The sequence below is a fragment of the Pygoscelis adeliae genome, unplaced genomic scaffold (genome assembly GCF_000699105.1).
Source record: "Pygoscelis adeliae isolate BGI_AS28 unplaced genomic scaffold, ASM69910v1 Scaffold373, whole genome shotgun sequence".
Taxonomy (NCBI): Eukaryota; Metazoa; Chordata; class Aves; order Sphenisciformes; family Spheniscidae; genus Pygoscelis; species Pygoscelis adeliae.
The window spans coordinates 335,939-347,158 of record NW_008824370.1 but is presented as its reverse complement, the minus strand read 5'-3'; the positions used below and the strand labels follow the sequence as shown (position 1 = coordinate 347,158).

The 11,220-nt window shown below is 58.6% G+C and overlaps 1 protein-coding gene across 1 annotated transcript in view; it reads left to right on the top strand.

Moving 5' to 3' along the window:
- The first annotated feature begins 436 nt into the window (after positions 1-436).
- Positions 437-11,220, top strand: part of SBF1 (SET binding factor 1) — a 40,509-nt gene continuing 29,725 nt past the window's right edge. Inside the window, exons 1-3 of the mRNA XM_009320086.1 lie at positions 437-526; positions 7,880-8,017; positions 8,229-8,363. The gene's annotated coding sequence lies outside the window, so the exon portion shown is untranslated. The remainder of the gene's footprint in view (positions 527-7,879; positions 8,018-8,228; positions 8,364-11,220) is intronic.

Genomic DNA, 11,220 nt, shown 5'->3' with positions numbered 1-11,220 from the left:
CAGGGGAACCCGAAAGTAAAACTGAGCAGCATGATGCCATTGTTCAGGGAAGATGTCAAGTGCCAAGTTGTAGATAATGAGCAGTGAATTACAGTTCAAAATCTGAGTGTATGATCTAGCAACACAAGGAAGGAAACTTGAACTTGACCAGAGATCTACTGCACTTCTGCTTTGCCTGTTATGCACACTGAGATAACGAGTTTGTGAGCGGTTTGCTCATGACTCCATTAAAATCGCTGCTTTTCCTTCTGCTAGGGGCAGTGCTGCCGTACAGCTGTGTTTGCGGAAGGGGCCGGGGTCTCTTCTGTGCTGCCCGTGTCCATGGAGGGCTGACACAGTGCCAGAGCGTCCCGGTGTTGCTCCCAGGCTGGCGTTACGGAGGCTGAAGTGCCGGATGGGTACCTGCTGCCTGCCCTCTAATCCCCCTCTTGTCTCTGCAGGGAGTGGGGATGGACAGGGACAGATACTCCAGCGTTTCCCGGAGAAGGACTGGGAGGACAACCCCTTTCCCCAAGGCATCGAGCTGGTGAGTGTGCCGTCCCTCGGGACCGGGACCCCAGGGAAGCGTGACCGCCGTGCGGGGCAGGTGACGCCGCGGGGGCAGGTGACGCCATGGCACTGCATGCACGCATCTCGCTGGGCGCTGCAGGGTCTGACCGGGGGAGCCCGTGAGAGAGGGGTTCCCACCTGCCCCCCAGTGCAGCTCCAGCTCTGGAAAACCACGGGATCCAGCGTGCCGCCTCCCAGCTGGGCCACAGCAGAGCTGTCCAGAGACGGTTGCTGCTGCGTGCCCTGCCTGGGGTTGGCTCCTCTCCTGGCCGCTTTGCTCCCCCTCCTCCTCTGGGATCAGCTGCTTGGGATGCTGGAACGCTTCCTAGAAGAGCCGCACGGATGCAGCGTCAGTATAAATATCTCCGTCACGAATAGCAGGGCTCTGCCATTGTCAGGCCTTTCCCAAGCGCTCCGCTGAGCAAACCGCTCCCCTCCTCGGGCCGGTGGTGTCGGCGGCGGCTCACCCTCCGGCAGGCCTGGGTGTGCTCTGTTTGCATCCGCCCATCACGGAGGGTTGCTGGGCCCTGGATCCCTTCCCTAGCCCTCCGGACACATTCGCCTGCTGTTGTGAGTCCTTTGAGGTTGCGATCATTGCTGGGTCATACCCATAAAGCGACACACCCAGTCTAATTTGGCACTGCGTGGGTTCTTCACAAACCAGCTTTTAACTAATCAAGGATAATAGGATTGTTCTCCTCGGTTGCTAAATTTGAGTGGAAGTTCTTCTCAAACCCTTCCCTGCTGCATTGGTGCTGCTGCTGAGGAGCTCTGAAGGAGGCAGCTGGTGCTCCGCTGCCAGCCAAAGCGAGCGGGTTGGGCAGCCGCTTGTCCAGACCCCTTTTCACCACTAAACTGAGCCCCCTTCTAAGCTGCTCTCCTCCTCCCCCCTGCAGTTCTTCCCAGTTTCCAGCTGAAGTACAGTGGAGTACAAAACCTGAAGACAGACAAGGCTTTAGAAGTCCCTTCAGTGCCTTACGAGCCTCATGCTGCTGGGACTATCCTGACCCCGCTCCTCGAGGCCTTGCAAGTACCTTTGCTGTGCTGGGAGGTGTCAGCACCTGTGAGGCCGCTGTGTGATGGTCGGTGCGGGGACGCCGGCCAGCCGAGAGTGCCCGTCCTCTCCTGGAGCGGAGGAGCTGGGAGCAGCCAACCCTTTCTGCCTGCGTTGGTGTGTGCAGAGGGTTTGCACTTCCCTGTTCGGACGGGCCCAGCCTGAGTCACCTGCCAGCAGGACTCGCCGAAGGGCATTTGTGCATCCCTGACGAGGGATGTTTTGGCCGAGGGAGTCCTGGGTACTTGGTGTAGCAAAGGGCGTTCCGGGTCCCTGTGCTTCCCCAGGGCTTCAGTGAATCATAGAGTAGAATCATAGAATATCTCAAGTTGGAAGGGACCCATAAGGATCATCGAGTCCAACTGAGAGTATGGCCTGGGCCTTGGGAGCTTGTTTCCTTAGAGCAGATGTGTCACGGGCATTGAGGGCACCGCATGTTGGGATCTCTGCCTTGCGCTGTCCCCGTGCAGGGTCTGGGTAGCTGAGAGGGGTGGTGGCCCAGCTGGCGTCTCGTTTCATGGCCTGCACAAGTTCCCTGTGCTATTTAATGCTCGTTTTCTGAGCGGTGGTAGGTGGTAGCCACCCCTACTTCCCTGTCTGGACTCAGTTCTGCTCTCGGCTGCCTCCCGCGCTCCGTGGCCTCGTTCAGAGCCGGCGGTCATCTCCATCTTTGTGCGTGCTGCTGCTGGAGAACTTCCACGTGAGCTGTGGCTGTTGGAGGCTGATCAGGACACTCCGTGTCATGTGCCCTCCAAAGCTCCTGTGTCAGGCTTAACCGAAAATCATGGGGCTCTGCTGGTGCTTGCAAAGGAGAGCTGCTGGCGTGCTCTTCTTACCCAGCCAGGAGCAACCAGCTTGTGGAGCGGAGGGCGTCAGAGCTGGACACGTCTCTGATACCCGTCCTCGTCCCTCTGCCCCGTCCCGGGGGCTTGGCTTTGGCAGTTAGAGCTGCAGCCGCCAAGTCGTGCCGCGTGCCCGCCAGCGAGTGTGGCCGGTCACCGGGATCAGCGGCGCTGGCCGGCTCGTCTTCCTATCGCGTGCTCACCGTAACTGCAGCGCAATTTCGGACTTTTATGTGCTATTTCGTCTGAGGCAAAATATATATATTTTTTTTCTGGTTAGTGTTTCCTGGTTGTCTGCAGGGGACTTGGGAACTGTCCCAGGAAAGAGGAAAGCTGCTTTTTTCCCAAGGGTCAAACTGTCCAGCCAAAAAATCCCTGGAATTTAAACAATTGGAGCCCCGTCCTGTTGGGAGCCAGGGGTGGCTCCAAGGCTTCCCACAAGCTGTCAGGAGGTGTCCTGGGTGAACAGCACGTAGGGCTGAAACTAAGGCAGCTTCCGAAAACCAGACGGAGCCCAGCCCGGGGGATTTTGGGTTGTACATTACATTGCAGTCACTGCTGTGTTTCTTTTTAACAGCTTTTTTGGGGAGAAGGTTTTCTGGTGTGTGTAGGGAGCAGGAATTTGTAGCTTCTGCCCTTGCGTGCTGTCTGACAGCATTTCCAAACAAAAATACCTCGTTTTAATGGATGGAAGTTCCTCTGGAGAGAGACACGGGACGTGAACGTGTCTCCTCTGTTGCAGCATCCCTCCCCGCCCAGGCCAGAGCCGTCTCCTCAGGCAGCCCTCGAGCCCACGGTGGGCAGACTGGGGGAGCAGGATCGCCAGGCCCTGGGCAACCGGGAGAACCAGGGTATTACTGCAGGTGAAACCACGGCAGGGAGCCCCTCTTCGGACTGTGACTAACAGCTCTCGCTTCCAAGGGTTACTGGTTGCAGTGCCTGCGGTGGTACCGAGCGAGGTGTGCGTTACGGGAACGGAGATTCCTGCTAAAACCGTTGGCTCTAAGTGCGTGCTGTGGTGTGCTAGACCCACTGGTTCCTTCTGCTCCGGCGAGAGTTAGTGCAATTCCTCCTCTCCCTTTCAGATGCCACCCGCAGCGCTGGTCCTTACGTCCTTCTGCGCCACAATCCCACAGGTCTGCTTAACACAGCACGGTATTCCCCGTGTCTTAAGGCCGCTCGTGGATGGTTGTCGCATACTGCAGACCGTGTCGTCGTGCCTACTGGATACGTCCAAGCCTCCGGACACCTTTCACCTCTGCCAGCACGCACTGGTACCCGAGCCAGCATGTGCCAGCGTTCCCTCCTGGCGCCTGGGCACTGGAGAGTGTTAGGGTTTCTGCTGCTCTCTGAGATAAAACAGTGAGATCCCTTTGTTTTCCAACCAGCAGGTCATCGCCTGCATGTTTGCAGCTTCAATGTCCTTGTTTGGTGAAGGCGAGCACAGGTTTGTGCGAGGTTTGCTCCCTGGCTGCCGGGAGCACTTGGGCAGAGGTGCCTGTAGGAGAACGCTGCGTCCTGGCCCTGGCCGGGGGGGCTTGGTGGGGCAGGGTCTGCAGGCTTGGGCCGGGGGTCTCCACTTCCAGGGGACGGTAAGGCGCTCTGCTGCTTGCAGAAAAGCTTCCTTTGTTGCTTTGCTTTTGTAAGGTGATGGTAGCTGAGCGGAGCCTCCTCTGGTGCGTCCATCTTGACCAACAGATCTTTTCTTCACCTCTGACGCGGAGGAACCTGAGGTTGGCAGCCGACAGCCGAGCCCACGCAGCCGGCGGCTGTTTCGGCGGCGCTCAGGAGAGAGGAGAGCTGCCGCCACGCTTGGCCGTGGGTTTGGTCAGGAGTGGAGCAGGCAGCTCCTTATCCGGTGGGGCGCTGGTGACCGGTGGCTCCACGTGTGGTCCCTCCTGCCTGGCAGCCGGCTCTGCTGCAGGGTTGCGTTGCCCTCCCGTAGCTTTCCAGGGTGGAAATAAATGATCAGGAGGATGTCTTGGGACATCATAGGCTAGATCCTTGCAAAATCAACCCTTGCAAACTTGGGAAAGGCCTGTGATGTAACCGGTGGAAGAAGAAAAGGTGGTAAAGCAGTGCTGATCCGTGCAGTGCTGTGGAAAACAAGCCTTGCCAGACAGACACACACACATGTTGTCATGAGAGGTTGGTTTTGTTGCTAAAACTGCTCTAGGCAGTGTCTGCAGAGCCCGGCACGCAGCTCTGCCTTCCTGTGGGATTTTTCTAGACAAACGAAGGGCTGTCGCTCCAGAGAGGCTTAGGTGCAGCCCAGCTGGGGCATCCACCAGCGCGGGTCTGTAGGGCAGCTGCAGTACATCCTTCAGGTCAGTCGCTTCCATCAACAACCCCTCATGTAAGAATCAAGACTTTCTTCTCTTCTGGCTGCCTGCAGCTCGCTCTTGTTCTCCGTGGGCACCCAGCAGCGCTGAGATGTGCTGTAAGGACAGACCGACGCTGCTGCAGTGCTCGCTGTGCGGAGCAGCTCCTGCACGCCCCAGCGGCCGCGTGGAGCCCTGGCAGCGTGTGCCACGTTACTGCACTGCACGGGTGGGTCGTGCGGGCGGCGGGTCGTACCGTGCCCAAGGGCAGACCACCGGGAGTGCTGGGTCTGCCCAAGTGGTGGGGGAGACAAGTGCAGGGTGAGCATCCTCCCAGCGGGGATCTGAGTTCGGGCAAGGCATGGGTGAAGAGCTCACCTCTCGCACACACAGATCCACGGAGATCTTTAGTTCTGCGTGGGGGCCTGTAGTTTTGTCTTCCTTTAACTGTGGCACCTTCAGTGTTGCAGAGAGCCACGGTACCACCATCGGTCATGGTCGCGCTGCTTCTGGAGGACACTTGTTCTAATCACCAGCCAACCTACGCCCGTCTTTCATGGAGGATGTGTGTCCTTTCTAGAGGATCTAGCTTGAAATGAGGCAATGGTTGTGGAGGTCAGATGTCTGCGTGCCTGGTGCTTTACAAACACGTGGCTGCTTTATGTTGACTTCTCTTGGATAAATCAGCCGAGGAGCATTGAGTGCAATCAAACCGGGTGCATTGAGTGCAATCAAACTGGGCTGCAAGTGGCTCCGGGGCATAGCCGGGGCATAGCCACATAGCCCAGCGGCATGGCCCGATCCACGGCGTAGCCTGCTGTGGTTTGAAGTGACCTGTGCTCTCAGCAGGTGCTATTTTTAAGAAGCTGACTTTTTATCCCATGGCTCGGGAAGAGTCCCAGAACAGCTTGGTGCTTGGAGCCCAGGTGGGTGTCAGGAGCCTCCTGCACCTCCCGTGGTGGGACCGAGGGCTCTGGTGGTCCTCGCTGAGCTTGCGCGTCGGGGGCAGAAGGTGGCGGAGCCATGCCTCGACCTGAGCAGGTGTAACCCCGAGTGAAGAGGCTGAGGTGTGTTCATGTTTGTGTCATGCCGTTGTTTCCCTGCGCCTGTTTAGCAGCGGCAGAATTGCCTCTGGAATGGGCTGAGGCTCCTAGGCACAGAAGACGGCACGACCGGGGAGTGGAGCAGAGCTTGTGCCCGCTGGTGGTGGTGATGTCGATGTCCTCCTGGGGTTCCCTTCTAGAGGAGCAGTCCGGGGGATCTGGACTTCCATTTCTCAGGCCTCTGGATGAGCACACTTGACTCCCGACATCTGGCTTGTACGTACCTGTCTCTGCAGAGGAGGTTTGACACCGTGGTCGTGGAGTGCATCCCTTTGCGGCAGTCGGGAAGTGCTGGGTGGGACCCAGCAGCAAACTCCTCGAGGGCAGCAGCTTCATGTGCTTTGCTCTTGTAATTTCTGCAACGTCCGGGAAATGTTTGCGCAGAGCGGTGAGCTACAGGTTCATTGCGGAGCCCAGTGAGGAGACGAACTCTCTTGTTGGGAGAGTGACTCTCTGTACTTACCCTGATGGCTGCTGAGCCATACCTTCCTCCTGCGCGCTGACGGGGGAGCCGGGCGGGAGGCAGCCCGGTTTGAAAATGGCACCAGAAAGGAGAGGCCTTGGGATGCAGGTTTACAGGGACGTACGTGGCAGAGTCTGGGAAGCAGCTGCACAAGTGCTTTTGCCTCATCTCCTCCCCGCTGTCATACCTGGGCAGCTGAAGAGTTCTTGCACTGCGGCTGATGCCCAGCTCTTACTGCTGCGGCTGCACCGGGCTGCCCAGGGGAGCAGAGGAGGGTTTGTGCAGCAGAGTGTGCATGCACGTGGAGCCTGAGGGTGGGCACGGAGAGCGGTGAACAGCTGGAAAACTTCACCAGGTTGAAACCAGCTTCGATTCACAAGGGTTTGGGCTGGAGCAGCTATTTCTGCAGCTTTGCAGCATGTCAGCCCTTTCTGCTAGTCTGGCCCTGTTGCCACTTTATTCTCATCCTTGGTTTTGCTCAAGTCGTCTTATCTTCAGAGCGCGTCGGGCCACGGCCCCAGAAGGAGCTGAGCTCTCCCGCTCTGGGGAGCTGTCTCAGAGAGGGCCCAAAAGTGTTGGGAATTTTCCACAGCTCCTCACCAGCCAAATGCAGATACTGAGGAAATAAAGAAAAATCCCTTGAGACTTCAAAACCCAGGGGAGTCCTGGGGCCGCTGGCTGGAATTACCCACCGGCCCTGCGACGGTGTTTGGAAAGTCCCCGGAGACCAGTAAAACTGTGTTCGGCGCTGCCTGAAGTGCGGTGTTGGCGCAGCCTGGGCCGGTGTTTTCCAGCCGCCTGCCCCGAGGGAGAAGTGCCACCTCCCGGAGCAGACGCCGGTGCCTGGAGGCAGCCCTGCCCTGCCGGGAGCTCGCCCCAGGGACGCACCGCCTTTCCTTCCCGGAGTTTGTGCGGTGCCTGTGTGCAGCCGCCCGGCACCTTGTTGGGCTGCGGGGACTTTGCAGAGCCTGGCAAGCCTCGCGGGCTCGATGCCGGCTGCAGGCACCTGCCTCGCACGGCGCAGCCCAGCTCCTCGCAGCCCCTGTGCCGGAGGAGCGCCTGTGGCTCTAAGATGGGTGCAGGGTGGTGGAGGGTGCCCAGCTCGGCCAGGGTGTCCCGTCACCCTTCCTCCCAGCTTGAGTTTCTCCAAGCGGCTCCTGCCGTCCCTGAGGAGAGGAGGGGACGGCGCCTGCCCAGTTCTCCCCCACAGAGGGGACGGGAGGCTCTGGCCAGTGCTCTCCCCGCTCCCGGACCGTGGCAGCTGCGGGGGGGGCTCCGGGCCCGTGGCGGCTGCGGGTGCTGCAGCACGTGCCGGGGAAGGTGGCACAGCCGTTTCCCTACGTACTCTATAGGTGATGTGCTGCCACCCCAAGCTCCCTGTCCCCGGGAGCCGGTACCTGGTGGTGTTGGTACCTGGTGGTTTGCTTTTGCGTCGTCCAGCCCACCGAAGCTCCAGGCTCCCGCCGCCGAAGCGATGCGGGGGAGCGGGGGGCAGCGGCGTGGGCAGGTCAGGCCCTCTGACCGCTGTCCCCTGCTCTCTCTTGCAGTTCTGCCAGCCCAGCGGCTGGCAGCTCTTCACTGAGAGGAACCCCCCCACCTTCTTTGTGGCTGTGCTGACCGACATCAACTCGGAGCGGCATTACTGCGCCTGCTTCACCTTCTGGGAGGCCGTCGAGAGTGCACAGGTACTGCGGGCTGCTGGGGTCCTGCCTGTGCAGGCAGGTTGGGAAGGGTGGTCGGCAGCACTGGCTGGGAGCAGCTGGCTGCCTTCGGCTTTGGCCAGTGGTTCCTGCTTTCCCCTTGTTGGAGGAATCTGGGCCCTGGTGTCAGAGGTTTGGGAGAGGGAAGAGCATCCTTTTTATAACCCTGGGACTTGGCTGATGTGTGTCTCCCTAGCCTCAGAGCCACCCCAGGAATGGTGAGGGGGAGGAGGAGGAAGAGGAGCCATCATCTCCCGTTCAACCCGCGCAGCTCTTTGCTCCCAAAAGCTTGGTGCTGGTGTCGCGGCTGGACCACGCGGAGGTGTTCAGGGTAAGTCCGAAATGCCGTGGCTGGAGCCGGGGGGAGCAGGGCCCCTACTCTGGGGGGAGGGGAGAGCAATGTTAGTAAAGACCTTCTGGCTCTGGGAGCGACCAGGAGCAACGTAGTCGCTGCCAGGAATGGGAGGTATAGGACCACCCTGGCACAGCAGCCCGCTCTTTGCATCCCGGTCCAGCTCCACAAGCCGGGTCAGCAGCTGCACGCTGAACCTGAATGGCTGGCAGCAGAACAGCAGACCAAGGACTCGGCCACACCGGGCAGCTGGTGGCCTTGACCCAGTTTTGTTAATAGAAAAAATGTGAAGAACAGCCCGTTCCTGTGGGAGCATTTATCTTTGCCATCTTTATTTTCTTCAAACGCGCTGCATTATGTGGCTGTAAGAGGTTTGGGAGGGCACGGGCTACAAGCTGGCGTGTTTACAAACTGCCTCCGTGCCTATTGTGTCTGCAGCTCTGCGTCCGGGGCAGGTGGGGTGTGGGCAGCCTCCTCCGGACTGAGCAGGCTGGCTGCCTTGCTGCTCCTCTTGGTCCGAAGGAGGAATCCACCTGGCATTTACGGTGGGCTCTCCGCTAGCTTGCCCAGGTGCTGGGCTTGCAGGAGGGCAGCGTTCTCCATCAGGCCAGGCTGTGTCCTTCCTTCTTCCCCTCCCACTGTGAGGATATCGCTTCTGGGTAGCTGCCCTGTTCTTGAACCTCTTGTTCACAGCCTGTTCTGTGAATGGGAGCACATGGTGTTCCCTCAGGGTGTTCAACCACAGCGTGCTCAAGGCATTGATAACTGACGGGGGGAAAAAAATCACTCTGTTCTCTGGCTTGGAGCTGCTACAAACAGCAGGAACGTCGGGCTTTGCAGACGCATGGCTCCAGACCATCTAACTGAGGTTGGAGGCACCTCTGGAGGTCTCTGGTCCAACCCCTGCTCCAGCAGGGCCAGCTGGAGCAGGTTGTCCAGGATATTGTCCAGTTGGGTTTTGAGTATCTCCAAGGATGGAGACTCTACAACTTCTCTGGGCAACCTGTGCCAGTGTTCAACCACCCTCGCAGTAAAATGGTCTGTATGCTTAGGTATTTTATAGGGAAAGTTGTCTGAGCCCAAGTCAAGCCTGTCTTGGCTGATAGGTGGTGTTAAAACAGCGACTCCTTTCCAGCGAGCGGGAGCAGTAAGCCCGAGGTAGAAGGGAGCGTATGAACAGAAATGAGCCTGGATCATCAGTCCATTTCCCTTGTTGCAAGCAGTTGTGTTGTATGGTTGTCCTCGCATCCAGGATGGGGTTTTCCACGCCTGGCCTTCCGTGGAGCTGGAATTCACTGGAACGCTGGGGCTGTTCGTTTTCTCAAGCCTGGGAGAGCAGAGCGAGGTCAGCCGGGCTGCAGCGTCTGCCGCTCTCCTGCTGGGCAAAAGCCAGTTGTGCTTGGGGGTGACTCTGGAGGAAAGTGGGTCAGCTAACTAGTTCCAAAAGACAGACGTTTTCTGTGAGAGCTTCTCCCCTGGAGACCGCACTGAAATGGTTCCTGGCTCATTTCGGTCTTTGCGTACCTGACCGCTCGTCTTCCCTGGCTGGTTTTGTTGGGAGGCCCGGTAACGTTTACATTGTGCCTTTGGCTGCCTGATTTCATTGCTTAGTTGCTTGAATTACCCACCTTAGTGGTTTCTGAGGAACAGATGAGCGACAAGAGCAGTACAGTCCTGTCGTTCTGGGCCTTGGGTCATTTCCCCCTTCACTGTGAAACAAACTCAGAAATGTCGCTGGGCGTCCCCAGAAGGTCTCTGAGCGTGGCAGCTGTGGGAGCGGGATCGCTGCTCCGCAGCAGCGAGTGCCACGCACCTCTGACCTGCCCGAGGGAAGCCGAAGCAGCCCCGCTTGCAGGCTCAGATCGTGGCAGAACAGTGGCGTGTTTGCCTGTTGAGCCGTGTTTGCCTTTCCCCTTGCTGCTCCCTGTCCCTGCCAGGACAAGGGCGATGGGTGGAAGCTCTGCCTTTGCCCTTCGGGTGAGTGGATGGATTTCACTGGCTGAATATGCAGTGCGGCCTCTTACTTCCCCAGCACAAGACTCGGGTTGTTGCGGCTCCTTCTCTTCTCTGATTAGGTCTCTGTGTAGCCCAAGACCTGGACCCGTTGGTCCTCTTGGTCAGCGTGATGCTGGACTGAGGGTCTGCCTCTTGCTCAGGGTGAGGCCAAGCTGTACACACGTTACGCCAGGAGCCTTCACTGCTGGCCAGCAGCCCTGGGGCCGTAGCTGCCGTGCCCCCTGAAGCTGGGCCAGTCTCCAACCCTTGGGAAGGGGGGCAGGGTACCCCAGATCTCCCTTCTGGCACCTGGCGAGACTGCACCTTCTCTCAGATCTCCTCCTGCTTCCTCCGTGGAGCGTCCAGCAGAGCAGCGTGTGTTCATGGACGTGCAGGAGCGTGACCTTGCTCTTCACTCGGTTATTCCAACGTGCCTGCCTGGCCCCTTCTCTCCAAAGCCCTGGTATTTGTGTTTTCTCTTTTCCTCACTGACATGGGGAGATGGTTTGAGTTAAAAAATAAAACACATCCAGAGGGTGCCTTGAAGACAGATTCCTCAAATTCCTTATTCATCTGTGTATTGTAGCTTGTGTTGAATGCTGCCCTGTGCTTGTGCCCGCTAACTCCCTCTGCGCTGGAGCTGGCGTTGCTTCCCAAATGTGCCCGGCGGGCAGACGTCAAGCAGAGCAGGGCCCAGCCAGGTGTCTCGGCCAGCCCTCGGTGGAGAAGTGGGTCTCCTTCCCATCCCTTGCTTGGGGTTTTTGTGAGACTTGATGCAAATCTGCAGGGACTGGGAGTGCTTAGGGGGTGCTGGAAAAGTCCAGCTGTTTTCAGTCACCTC